The sequence below is a fragment of the Neomonachus schauinslandi genome, chromosome 4 (assembly GCF_002201575.2).
Source record: "Neomonachus schauinslandi chromosome 4, ASM220157v2, whole genome shotgun sequence".
NCBI classification, from domain to species: Eukaryota; Metazoa; Chordata; class Mammalia; order Carnivora; family Phocidae; genus Neomonachus; species Neomonachus schauinslandi.
In genome coordinates, this window is record NC_058406.1 from 112,769,060 (window position 1) to 112,782,218 (window position 13,159).

Consider the following 13,159-nt stretch of genomic DNA (forward strand, 5'->3'; position numbering starts at 1 on the left):
TTTCCTTTCCTTTCCTTTCCTTTCCTTTCCTTTCCTTTCCTTTCCTTCCCCCTTCTTTCCTTCCAACAAATACATATCAGGTGCTTACTTACCCTGAGCTGGCTACTGTCCCAAATGCCGGAGTCCCTGCCACAGACAGAGCAGTCACTCATTCATGGAGTGTCCTAACTAATGGAGCAGACAAACAATAAATGCATAAGATAAAGAATAAGTAATATGATTCGACAGAGCAATAAATACTCTAGAAAAACTCAGTAAGTGTTATAGGAACGGTGTGTGCTGCTTGACATAGTTCTGTCGGGGGTGGCCCCCTGAAGAGACATCACTTGAGCAACCCCCGAAGGAAGAGAACATATCAGCTATGCTCAGATCTATAGGAGGAGCAATGCAGACCTTTTACTTTTTTGAAATCAAATAAGAGCTAAGGAGATATTGTGTTGTCAGAATCACACCCTCAGAATCTTAATCTTGTACATATTAGAAGAGTGATTTTATTAAATTTCTAAATTCAATAGGAAAATATTTCAAATTTGGTAAAACATGTCCCCTAAGAAATAAGAGACAAACTCACTTCTTTCATCTCTATCTGATACAACATATGTGTTGTGATTTTAAATATCTCATGGGGTGAGTTTTTATTGTTTCTTAAAGGCAATTGTTTGCATATTTCAAACATCCTTCTATTAAGAATTTAAATTGTAATTTTTTTTTTCTATTTTAAGCTAACAAAGAGCCAGCGAGTGTATATTCAGTATACGAAGTAATAAAAGGGAGCTGACCTGGGGGGACAAAAGATTGTGGTACAGATACCTTTTGAATTAATTTCTTAGATCTATTCAATTATGTTGGCCAATTTGAAAGGAATTCCTCTCCTCCCATAAAATTATTTATTTCAGGTATTTGTAGATTACTAATCTTAATCCTTTACTCATCTCCTGTCCCCTAATCCTTGTCAAAAGGAAAAAAAAAAAAAGAAGCATTGATTAGCCGAGCTAAACATCAAAGGAATGATCTTCCCCATAAATCAATCCCTCCATTCTCTTAATTGCTTTGTTGATTCTCCCAAACTTCCCATTTATCTATTGAACTACTCATTCCTAAAGCCTTAGGTTTGTTGTCAGAAATTCTAACCTTTTGTGTTTTTCTGCTACAAGTTATTGTCCAACTAGTGATGCTTGGAAAATCAAGGACTGCCTCCCCCATGAACAGCACAGAGAGCATCAGATCTCAGAAACTCGACAACATCTCATTTGGATATGAAATTGACTAAAATTCTTTAGAGTTTTGCCTCTTTAGACTCTTTTGACTAAAATTATTTAGAAAGTGCACTCATTTCCCAATGAATGCAAAGGGAAGCAGTTTGCCTTTGTTGTTTTTACTTTTTTAGAAATGAAATTAATGTGACAATAACCTCCTTCTCACCAGACCTGAGTATTGATTTCTGCTTCATTTTCTGGCCCCTTTTCTAAATTCTGAAGACACTACCAAAGGGGGATATTGATCAGCAAGTTGCCTGTCACTTCCTTGGGCACAAAGGACACAAGCCCTGTCACCTCCATGCCCCAAAATAGACCTAAAGGTAAAGGGTCAGAGATGAAAGGCTTCTGATTAGTTCTTCTTTGTAATCAGCCTCCTAGGAAGAACTGAGCCTCTGTTTACACCTGTCCTTGGAGTTTAAGATGGAAAACTTTTACTCCTAGGTCCATGCATGGATGTAGGTGAAGCAGAACTCTTATCTTCCCCAGTTTCTGATTGGGAGAGATGGATTGTTTGTGGTTAAGTCAGTTTGCTTTTTTAGGCAAAAAGCTTATGCTTCCTGGGCCTTTCATTTGTTGCCTACACTGCTAAGACATCATCTGTTACAGGAATCTTAATGTTTTTAGGCATTGACTAAAGAACACCCAAATTAATTTCCTCTGAGACAAAGGATGTGCAGACCCTGACGGACTCCTTTTTCTCTCCTCAAGTTGCAGCAATGCCATGGATCTCACTATTAAACCAGAGCAGAGAGGGTCAGGGAGTTTCACGATGCTAAGAGAAAGAATGCAAGAAAGAAGTCATCACTTACCCATGCTCACAGAACGGCTGACAAAATTCAGGAGGGCAACTCTGAACCATCACCTGGGAAAGGGAAGTTTTCCAAAACGGCCTTCACTTCCCTCATCACTCTCATTGTTAACTCAGTGACTGGCCTTTGAACATGAACATGAAATTCTGGTAATCCTTTGTGACTATTTCATATATATTCTCTTTTCCAGTTTTAGATTATTGTCTTAAAGCAGGCATGCATTTCTCATTTGAACTATGCCCATATTCTCCTTTCCTCTTCTTGTCCCCCATCATGTCCTACTCATTTATATTCTCACAGATCCAGTCAGAGAAGTTATTTTCATGTGGATTTCCTAAGTTCTCTCTAGGTTTAGAACTATGAACATATGACTAGCCAACACGTCTGATAAACCACAAAGAAGGAAGAAATTGGCAGCGTTTCACTTAATCATAAAAGTGACCCTTCATGCTTCGTAGGCATGTTCTGCTGCAGCATGGCATGGCATATGCCCCATGATTGAGGCCAAGAACACCTCTCTTTCTTTCTCCCTACTCCCCTTCTCTGCTCTCTTCCTTGTCCCTTTTCCTGTGAGGAAGGAGAAAGAGAAGCAGGTTTGTCTGGTCTCGGGACAGTAGCTTTTAGTTCTCTGCCTTTGTAGAACCTGCAAAACTGTCTCCCAAATCAGCCCAGCTTCCTTACTGTCTCCGTGAGGAGTCTTCTCTTCTTGTCCTCCCTTGTTCTAAAGTGGAAGCCAGGGAAGAAGCCATACCTGCCCCCACGTTAGCAGGGCGATGCTCACTGTATTGCTCTACTCCCCAGTTAGAACCCTGGTGTGCAGAAAATATGATTGGCAATTATGTCTACAATAGGAGAGTAGAATTCATTATAAACACAAGGCACCTCTTTTTGTCAAGGCTCAGATGTGGACTAAGGTGACCCTCTCACAGCCTTGGTGGGAGTAAGAATCACAGATTTGCTGAGAAACAAGTGCTCATTTGTTCAATTTCCCTAAAAATGTATTTCATGTCTACATTGAACTTTCCTGAATATTTTAATCATTAATAAAATGTAACTCGCTTTTTGAAAAGTCCATATAGAAAGACTGATTCTGTGGGTCCCACTTTTAGACTGTGACAGTCAAACTTAGCCTAACCCAGGAACAACGGAAGTCCACAGACACGTGATTCACAGAGGCAACGTTTCCTTCTCCCTACTCCTCCAGTGTCGATTTAACTCTGTCATGAAAGAAATAGGGTGGTTTTAAGGGGCCTATCGGCAAATGCTAATCTTAGAGTGATAAGCAAGAAATCTCAGTGCTATTTGTTCTAGAGTATTTTCCATCAACATCAAGCCCAGTTGGTAACTCGGCTTGTGTCATAGAACAATTCACATAGATACTGGGATTAGTAGACCTTTGAAGACAGTGTCAATCAAGATATGGTCACTTTGTACCCTACTGCTCCTAAATTCTGCTGAAGGTTGGCTCCTCCTACCTGTCTGGCAATTCTAGATCACTAATTAACAACACTTGGGCAAGTGAACTCTGCTTGCCCAATGAGGGTATGATGAAATTTAAGTTCATTTCATGAAACCATGTCACCAACCAGTAAAAGACGCTGTCAGAATTAACCTCATATGGTTGGGTTAAATCAATACCGTATTTATTGTTTGCTCATTTAATTCTTGTTTGATCTTCACTATGGATGAGAATTGGGTGGTTCCTTACACAACCCAATGACTGGAAGCCCAGCAAGGAAGACCTCCTTGGGGACACTGAAGCAGGAAATAGAGAACGAGGTTTTAGAAGACATTGAATGATCACTCCCCATGTACAAACTCCCTGTGAATGTTTATTTAATGATGAGATCTAACTGGATATATTTTTTAGGACTCTTTCATTAATTAACCAATGCATTAATTAATCAACTAGCTTCTGGCTATTTGTCTAGTCCCTAAGCTGGTCCCTGCCTAGTAAGTGCATGTACTGTCCTCCTAGGCTGGATGCTCACTCTGGATCTTCCCACAGCTCATTCTTTCCACCAAAAGGACTTACTCTGACGGCAGTGCTTCCCAGAGCCGAGGTGCCTGTAGAGTTTCCTTGCCTCCCCTCTGCTCACTTGGTGTTGCACACATCCCCAACTGAACTCAGAGTGTATCCCACTGTGGGTCTTGCAGACTTGCGTTTGTTTCTCCCTTTCTCTCCTACTCATAGCCACATCCCCAGCACCAGAGAAACACCTGGCTCCCAGTGGAGCTCCGTAATCATTCACTGAATGAATGTTCAAAGGACAAAGGTGTCACTTCTGCATCATGCTGATTATTCACCTGTGTTATGACTCGCTATCTAGCTGTGCTGGTAGTTTTTCAGAATCCATAGATAGGCTTCTTTGGAAGTGTAGACTTTGTTGTTGTTGTTATTTTAAATTTTTTATTGCAAAATAATGCCAAACTTAGAGAAAATGTCTTAGTACAAAAAGAACTCTTGTATTCCTTTTACCCCAATCTGTCAGAAGTCATTTACTATAAACTAACATTGGTAATATCCTGAAAAGCTTCATATGCCTGAAAGGGTGAGTAATCCTCTTCGATGCGCTGAAAGTTCAATCTGTCAATTGCATTTATATTTTGAGACTCTGTTTACCAAACTGAAAGGGATAGATGCACAGAAATCTAAGTAGTTAATCAAGGAAGCTGGACTGGTTTCTCTGTTCTTCAGTAGCAAAGGACCCCCGTCCCCACCGCCCATCTTAGACATATAATTTTGGGGCAGTTTCCTAAACTTTGCGTTGTACACTCCTGGCATTTGCCAGCAGTCCTGTCCTGCTTCTTCCTTGGTGTATTTGCTTCCTTATAACCCCGTGTGAGCCTCTCTTCTACCCCGGCTCCTTTCTCTTCTAGCAGAGTCATGAGATGGAGGTAACTAGCAGACAGAATAATGAGAAAGCAACTGGCACATTTATTTTATTATTATTTTTAAAGATTTTATTTTTAGGTAATCTCTACACCCAAAGTGGGGCTCGAACTCACAGCCCAGGGATCAAAAGTCGCATGCTCTATGGACTGAACCAGCCAGGCGCCCCGCAATGGACACAATTAATTTCTAAACCCTCTGGGGAAAGTTGAAATGTCACTGCAGTGATCTTGAAGTTCAGCTGTGCCAGGGGGTGGAGAGCAACAGAGTGCAGTGAAGAGCTGACGTCCAGGGCAGAGAACAGACCTCTGCTCTTGCTGCTTGGAAGGTTGCAGCCGTGGAGTCTGGAGGTCACGGCCATCGGTAGCTCCCTTCTCTGAAGCTAACAGATAGCGTGTCACCATTGCACATTGCCATTGTTGGTTTCGCACTATTGACCCAGGGGGACGAGCTGCCTCATCACCTCCCTTGTGCAGAAACCGCCATTTGCTCTCTCCTGTGTGGGCAAATATTTACCAGCTCTGCAGACATCCAGGTGTATCAGCATGAAGGAGGCAAACGGCAGTGTGGCCAAGTCAGCCTGGGGTCAGACGCCAAGGGGCACAGGCGCTGGGCTTCTCTTTTGCTGCTGTGGTGGCAACAGGAGCAGAAAGGGAGAGAGGCTTGAACTCTTTGGGACTCGGGTCGTTGTTGAAATACTGTTGTCATTTGAACAATCAGTCTTGAAAATAATCGTGGTCTCAGGTACAGATCTGTAGACTCTGTGAATCTTCTCATTGTCAAGATCAAAGCCTAGGAAAGAAAAAAAGGGAAAAAGGGGGAGAAAAGAGAGAGAGAGGAGATGAAGAAGGTAGAGAAAGGGAAGAAAGGTCGTTGCAGGGGGTGGCTGGCTGAATGAAAGATGTGTTTCCTTTTGCTAACTGACATTCCTGGGCCTCTGCAACATGGTTTGCTTTCCTGATCCAAACTAAAATCCAGGAATGGCAGGGTCCTGTGGAGAGAATCAAACACCTAGATGAAGTGAATTATTAGACCGATTTTCCAAGCATAAACATGCCTTTCAGTAAGGGTCTAGGATCCAGATAAAGCCCAGAGCCTGAAAAGATGTGAGATCAGAAATTAGGAATACATACAACATTGACTGAACCATGAATTATGGCAGTCCTTGATTTGTGATCCTCACAGTAATTGTGCAAGGGTGGTCCTTTGACCCCCACTGCGTAAGAGAGGCTATCTCAGAGGGTCTCAGGGATCTGCCCAAGTCCCCCCAACCAGTAAATGACATGGCCATCCATCCATTATTGTTCTGACTCCACATCCTATGCTCTTCTCTCCACCGAATCTTTACTGCCACCTAAACCCAGAGAACGACAGATGCGAGCTGGAAACAAATCTAAAAGCAAACAGCACTAGGTGAGGGAGCGCAGGACCGAAGCTGCCCCAGGTGGCAGGTGGCGAGTCGAAAGGCCCGGTCGGGGGCCGAGGCGGCCGGGGCGGAGGTAGCCGGGGCGGTGGGCTCCGGACTCCCACACAGCCTGCCCGCCCCCGCCTGCGAGCAGCTGGTGGCGCACGCTTCCTCAGATTTCACATCCATTGTTCTGCCTTTATTACAGGGCCTCACTGTCTATCATGGACGGAAATGAAATTGGTCTGGAATGGTTTCCTCTTCCCACAGTCTTCTTGGGTCCATACTGATAGATGACTTTTAAATGTAATGTCCTTACAGATATGAAAATGAAGCTGATCTAGCCACTTAAGAGCCAGAACCCGGTTTTTGTTTTTGTTTTTCTTATTTTAACACCAGAGACAACGCAATTGCCTTTTCCAGTCCTCCAAGCTTGCCTTATTATAACGTGGTCTGCAAAAGTGACCCGATTTCCCTGGGCCACCTAACTGCATCAGGGGCAGACGCGTGGTGTCAGCGCTCTTGATGTCGTCGCTGGTCCCCAGCCCCCGCCTGCGGCCAAGGGACCACAGTCTTTGCCAAGGAGGGTGAAGAGGGGCAGGAGCCGGTCTCCCCCTGCGCATGTGCTCGCCTTCTCCTGCGGTCTTCCCCGCCGTTTTCTAGAACCCACGGATCTTTCCCCCGCTACTTTCCACGTATCCTAGAAGGCCCATCTCCCGCGGTGTTTCGGGTTTTGATTAGGACTCAGACGGACACCACGCGCTGTTTCTTTTTGTTTTCTTACCTGCAGCCCCCTGGGTCTTTCCGGCCCTGGACGGAGCGCGTTGCTATTTGGCTTTTGTCACTGTCTTCCTCTGTCAGTGTAATTAGTTATTTCGGTGGCCCTAGAAATGTCTGTTTCTAATATTTTAGAAACTCTGTCCCTGAGATTTTTCTTCTCATCAAGTTCTTTCTGCTCCTAACGCGTATCCAAGCACACGCTCCTGACACTCCTGCCGATAATGCTTATTTTCCTTCACACCACGAATACTGTTATCTAAATGGCTGTTATTTTCACTGTAGGAAAGTTTTTAGAGGCCCTGTCTTATGCTAGCTAGCATGCATGACCTCATCTAATCTTAGACAACCCATGAGGTAGATGCTGTGATCCTCCCGCATTTTACAGATGGGGAAACCAGATCTGAGACGTGCGCAATAATTTACTCGCATCCCACAGCTGGTGGCGGGCCACACTGGGATCGGGGCTGAGCCTGTCCGGCTGAGGAGCGTGCCGGCTGCCAGGGAGCTTCCCCTTGGGGCCTGTGGGGCCTTTGGGAGTGCACCCACCGGAGTCGCCCAGAAGAGCCCTCCCATCCACACCAAGTACTTAAATTCCCACCTCGAGGACCACTGATTTCATGAACAAATTCCACCACGGTCTCCTTGGCTTCCATTACAAAATTAAATTCCTTTCCGTTGGCAAAAATGCAATCGAGGAGCTGACCCATCTGAAATGATTACTTCACCTTCTATATTAAGAAATTGGAAAAATTATTTGCCTGAAAGCTTCTCTTTGCTTCTTAAAAGGCCTATTCTTTGTCGCCCTGAAGTACCTTTTCATGACAAGAACATAGCAACCCCATGTCATATTTGGAACATTTGAATTGGAACAGAATTTTTACACTGTTTATCATCTGGTGAGGGTTCTAAGGGGAAAGTGTCAACATAAATTTGGAATTTCCTGACTCTTGCAGATTTGAGTTATAATCTTGACATGACTAGAAAGGAAATCTTAAAAAAATATTTTAGAGTGTTTTATTGTGGAAATGTCCCCAAACATTTTCATCCCATTTTCCCAGAGAAACCTGACAGTTTGGGGAGGGGGGAAGGGGGGGAGAGAACAAAACCCAGCGCCACATCCTTGAACTCTTTTGTGTATTTAGAACAATGTCCAGTTAAAATCAAACAATATTGCTGCTAAATATGTCTAAAATAGTCCTTGGTAAGTGCTCCTGCCTAATGGAAGAGCTCTGTGGGAAGGGCCGTGTGTCTAAGTGATGAGGGCAGGGGCCTCTCTGAAGGCCGGGCCCAGGGCTGAGCACCGAGGCCGCTAGGCATAGCCAGATACAGTATCTTTCCAATAACCCTGTCATCAGCTCATTTACTGCCTGCGACTTTAAATCCCCATCTGAGTGCACAGTGAATACCATCACAGCACCCAAGTGGAAAACAACCCCCCCCCCCCCCCCAGCAAGGACTGGGGGTGGGTAAGGCTCATAAAGGAGAAGTCATGAAGTCTGGCTTTCTGGCCAGATTTCCTCTGGAAGGTGAGGTGTGGCCGGCACTGTGTGTGTGGACCGCCCGGGAGGGGACACACACCCTGCCTTCAGACGGCAGGACCTCAACCTGGCCCGCAGCCAAGGAGCCAGACGCCAGGCCCAGGCTCTCAGCAGTGGGAGCGGTCGCTGTGCCTGGTTATACAATGGTATTATCTCAAGCCAACCACGGCTGCAGAAACTCGCAATGCTTCCTGTCCTTGCACCGCAGCACAAACTGTCCGATTTCCAACAGCTTTCGGACACACTCGCTGGCACTCGGTCGCCAAGCTCAGTATATAAATGTCTAAAGCCACTTCTTCCTTGGGAATTGCCGACACTGCAGTGCCGTAATCCATTGTCTTTTTATCCCCTCTGGAAGGACTTGCAGGATCATGAGTCACATAGGGAAAGGGATTAACTCTCCAAACATGTATGTAATGTAGGCAGACGCCTGGAACTTCTTATAGCAGGGGAAGTATAGGAGGAGAAAAGTCCTGAAAGTAATATTAACACTACGGACAACACAATTTATTCGTGGTGGCCCATCATCTCATTCTCCTTTACGTTTTTGAATCCCTGGGCTCTTCTTGGACGAGGACAGCGAGGGGACTGCAACAGAAGAGCAAAATCTGGGTGAATGCGATGGGAAGAACTTCCTTTTGATATCTAGTAATTACCTTCCACATATTTCGGCTGAATTTGCTCTAAGTGGTTATGGTACTCTCGAACACAGCCCTTGGATGAAATTATAAAAATTTAAAAAGCCGTTAAACCCTGGTACTACCCATGTGTCGAAAAGGACCAGGAAAACTTTTTTTTTTCTTTTCTTTTTCTAAATTTGTTTGGTCTTCTTGGCTTTGGAATACTGCAGTGAGGTTACTAAATATGTGACCAGGTCTTTCAAATGGCAACCTATGCCAGAAATTTGAGAACTTTTAGCAACCTGCTCCCAGAAATCAGGAGTTTAATACAACTGTTACCAGAAATGCTCTTAAACCTTCTGCTTCCAGGTCAGGAAGTTTTTGGCAGGTCGTGGACTTTGCTATGGGCTGGGCTACTTAAGGAGTGTTGGCCCAGGCTGGCTTTTGGTGGGGGGGGAGTGGGGGGGGCAGTGCCCTCTGCTTTGTGCTTACTGATATCTCTGCTATTGCAGCGAAACCCTGTTGCAGTCGACCTGGACACCAATAGCTCCGAGTCATGTGCCAGAGAGATTTTCTTCCTCATTTATGCATGACGATCCTTCTCTCTGGTCTTTGCTTTTGTGGAAACGGGCAGGTTTTTTTGGCCAGGACTCAGCAGAGTTCTGGGTATGTTTAACAACCAACAATGAACAGTGCTGCTGGGAGGCATGCATCATGGTCTTTAATGAGATGCGCCTAGAAATGTAGAATTTTTTAAGCTATGAAATGTTTCAAGCATCTAGAAAAATATAGGGAATCATACAATAAACGTTCATGTACTCACCAACCACCTTTGATGACATCTGAACATTTTGTGATACTGACTTCAGAGTTTATTTATACATTTTTAAAAAGATTTATTTATTTATTTGAGAGGGAGAGAAAGAGCACGCGTGTGAAGGCACGGGGAGCGGGGTTGGGGGGCAGAGGGAGACAATGTCCAGCAGACTCCCCGCTCAGCGTGGAGCCTAACTTGGGGCTCGATCTCACACCCCAGGAAATCATGACCTGAGCTGGACCCAGGAGTCGGTCACTTAACCATCCGAGCCACCCAGGTGCTCCCACAGTTTTCTTTTAAAGAAAGAGTGAGGATCACTCGGTTTCCTCTCTGACCTCCTCCTCTCTCTGCACGGGGATGATTGTTGTCTGAACTCTGGTGTTTACCTTCCCCTGCGTGCAGGATCGATTACTCACGGCTGCGTAAAGGCTGGTATCTCTTCTTGATGAGTCAGTATGAGTTTTTCAATGTTTTGGATACCCTTGCCTGCATGTTTGCAAACATATGTTTGTATGTACAATATGTACTACTGCTTTGCATATTTTAAAATTTGAATATACATGGTGTTATAATGCACCTAATCTTTTGGATAAGTTTTCTTGAGTTGTAGTTCACATACCATACAATTCATCTATTTCAAGTGTACAGTTGATTCATTTTTAATGTCTCCACAGAACTGCACCACAATTAGTTTTAGAACACTTTCATTACCCACCTCCGAAAAACCCTGCACCGGTTAGCAGCCACACCTCTTTCTCCCCACCACCCCCCAACCTCCCAGACCAAGCAACCATCAATCTGCTTTCTAGCTCTATGAATTTGCCTATGGCAGTCATTTCATATAAATGGCATTATATAATATGCGACCTTTTGTTTCTGACTTCTTTCATTTAACATATCTTTATAATTCATCCATGTTGTATCAGGTATTGGTATGTCATTCCTTTCTCTTGTCTGCTATTCTGTTCTATGGATGTATCACTATTTATTTATTTATTTATTTATTTATTTATTTATTTATCAATGGATATCTGGGTTGTTTCCACTTTTTGGCTATTATGAATAATGCTGCTAATGAACATTCCTGGGGGCGTCTCGGTGGCTCAGTTGGTTAAGCATCTGCCTTCGGCTCAGGTCAGGATCCTGGAGTCCTAGGATTGAGCCCCGCATTGGGCTCCCTGCTCAGCGGGGAGTCTGTTTCTCCCTCTAGCCCCCCCCACCCCTGCTCGTGTGTTTTCTCTCTCTCTCAAATAAATAAATAAAATCTTAAAAAAAAAATAATGAACATTTCTGTACAAGTTTTTGTGTGAACACATTTCAATTTGAGGGGTTGGTATGTTCCTAGAGCAGAATTGCTGGGTCATATTGTAACTCTATACTCAGTCTTTTGAGGAGCTGCCAGACTGTTTCCCAGAGAAGCTGCATCATTTGACATTCCCACCAGCAGTGTGTGAGGGTTTCAGTGACTCCATATCCTTGTCAACCCTTGTTATTGTCTGACTTTTTGATTAAGGCCATCCTAATGGGTGGTGTGAACTGGTTTTGATTTGCATTTTCCTAATGACTAAGAATGTTGACATTTAGCTATGACATCTTTTCATGTGCTTGTTGGCTATTTGTGTATCTTTTTTTGAGAAATATTTGTTCAGATCCTTTGCCCATTTTAAAAACTGAATTACTTGTCTTTTTATGATTTAAGTATAAGAATTCTTTATATAGGGCGCCTGGGTGGCTCAGTTGGTTAAGCGACTGCCTTCGGCTCAGGTCATGATCCTGGAGTCCCAGGATCGAGTCCCGCATCGGGCTCCCTGCTCGGCAGGGAGTCTGCTTCTCCCTCTGACCCTCCTCCCTCTCATGCTCTCTGTATCTCATTCTCTCTGTCTCAAATAAATAAATAAAATCTTAAAAAAAAAAAAAGAATTCTTTATATATTTTAGATATAAGTCCTTTCTAAAATAAGTGATTTGCAAATATTTTCTCCCATCTGTGGGCTGAGTTTTCATGTTCTTGATGGTGTTTGGTGTTTCTTGTTGTACAAAATCTTCTGAAACTTTTAAATTAATAAACTTGGATAAAACAGAATTATCCAATTAGAAACAAGAAACACTAGCACATAAATTTTAACCAATTCCAACCTTTGTATAGTACTCAAAGTGGTCTGAGTATTGTGTACTAAGTCGTTGATTCATTCGCTTGTCAGTGGATATTTGGGGCCATTTCCAGCACTTTGCTATGACAAAAAATGCCACCTTGAATGTTTTTGTCTGTCTCCTGAGGCATGTTTTTTAGTGTTTGTTGGGTAAATACCTAGAAGCATAGTACCTGGGGTCTGAATGCATGTCTTAAGGTTTATTAGATATTGTCAAATGTTTTTCTTTCTTATAAACACTGTATTAAAGATCTCAATTTGATAACAGTTGGCATTGTTTGACATTTAAATTGTAGGTATTTAGGTGAGTATGAAATTGAATCTTGCCACTGTTTTAAAATGTGGTCTTGGGGCACCTGGATGGCTCAGTCATTAGGCGTCTGCCTTTGGCTCAGGTCATGATCCCAGGTTCCTGGGATCGGGCCCCGCATCGTGCTCCCTGCACAGTGGGAAGCCTGCTTCTCCCTCTTCTACTCCCCCTGCTGTGTTCCCTCTCTCGCTGTGTCTCTCTCTGTCAAATAAATAAAATCTTTAAAAATAAAATAAAATAAAATAAAATAAAATAAAATGTGGTCTTTACTGACTGTCGAACTATGGTGGCCTGTGAGGGACAGAAAAGCTGCTGGTGCTGTTTTATTATTAACACAGAGTTAAGAAATCGTGGCAATAATATGCCTTTGTGTGTTGACAGCTCTGGAGACCCTCATATAAGTAGAACCATATGAAAACTAGAATGTTTGTATAATAAGCAGACTGTAGGTTTCCTCTGCATAGGCTGTGTTATATCACTGACTATGTAGACTAGACTATATTTAGTGTGGAGCATATTGTAAAACTGCAATATGAACTTTTGCTGTTGATTAGCATAGAGTTCTAGAATTTACTAGTA

At 43.5% G+C, this 13,159-nt stretch overlaps 1 pseudogene; it reads right to left on the minus strand.

Annotated features, from left to right (window-relative positions):
• The window catches only part of LOC110578777, a 141,768-nt pseudogene extending 132,749 nt beyond the window's left edge, over positions 1 to 9,019 (minus strand).
• Positions 9,020 to 13,159: the final 4,140 nt, after the last annotated feature.